Source organism: Cetorhinus maximus, chromosome 14, assembly GCF_964194155.1.
Source record: "Cetorhinus maximus chromosome 14, sCetMax3.hap1.1, whole genome shotgun sequence".
Taxonomy (NCBI): Eukaryota; Metazoa; Chordata; class Chondrichthyes; order Lamniformes; family Cetorhinidae; genus Cetorhinus; species Cetorhinus maximus.
The window spans coordinates 13,735,885-13,737,273 of record NC_135892.1 but is presented as its reverse complement, the minus strand read 5'-3'; positions in this window follow the sequence as shown (position 1 = coordinate 13,737,273).

Below are 1,389 nucleotides of genomic sequence, written 5' to 3'. Positions count from 1 at the left end.
TTTAGAGTGATATGTTGGTTGCCTTACCCTGGCAGCACGGATGTGATCATTCATCTGCTTTCTGCACTGGATGGCTGACCTCTTGTGTGCAGCGTTGGCACTGACCACCTCTGTCACCACCTCCCAAGCCTGAGTGCTGAGACTGATGTGCCTCCTGCGGCCAGAGCTGGGGGTAGAGGACATCACAGCGGGCCTCCACATGTCCGAAAGGCGTTCTGGGGATATGTCACTGAATCGGGGGGCTGCGCTCTTCTTGGCTTTTGGGGCATTGTCTTCACCAGAGCAGTCCTGGGTTGCAAGCATTGAGAAGTGTGCGCGTGGCTGCAGTTTAGATATGGTGCCTGGCATGGCAAAGCAGTGAGGTAAGGTGGTGGCAGGCAAATTGAGACGGCATGTTTCCTGAGGCTGCATAATTAATGAGGTGGGAATGGGATGATATGGCATGAAAATCCACCATTGCCTCCTACTCTAGTGTAAATGACTCTATGGCCTGAATTTTGCAGCATCCCACCTCCGCAGTGGGTCCAGCGAGCCATTGAAATCTCCGTTCACATCAGTGTGACTGGAAAATCCCATCAGAGGAAGGGGCTGGAAAATTCTGAGTCTAAGCCTCCGTCCCACTGATTGTGGATTCATCATGCTGCAATTTTTCATGGGATATCCCTTAAAAAAGATCCACATTTAAATCACCAACAACACCAAATTAATGTACATGTTCATTAAAAACCAAAGGCATCCAGACTGAATGAAAGCTGTGTGGTTAGTGAGTGTAATGGTGAACAAAAGTTTATTATAATTCCCGTAATTCTTGCTTTGAAATTTATACTCCAGTTATAGGAGATAAGACAGAGAGAAACATGGGACCTTTCACATTGTCAGGATGGTCCCAAAGCGCTTCACGGTCAATGAAGTGCTTTCAAAGTGTAATGCAGAAAAGATGGCAGCCAATGTTACACACAGCAAACTCCACAAACAACAATGAGATGATGACCAGATAATCTGCTTTTAGTGATGTTACCTGAGACTGAAATATTGGCCAGGATACGAGGGAAAACTTCACTCTTCATCTTCCAAAAAGTGCTATGAGACCCTTCACAGCCAAGCAAGTGGACGGACGGGGTCTTAGTTTAACATTTCACCTAAAAGGCAGCACATCCAACAGTGCAGCACTCCCTCAGTACTGACCCTCCGACAGTGTGGCGCTCCCTCAGTATTGACCCTCTGACAGTGCAGCACTCCCTCAGTACTGACCCTCCAACAGTGCAGCACTCCTTCAGTACTGACCCTCTGACAGTGTGGCGTTCCCTCAGTATTGACCCTTTGACAGTGCGGTGCTCACTCAGGTTTCCACAGGTTCTTGGCCTGGATTATCCACTGAACCCATAACCT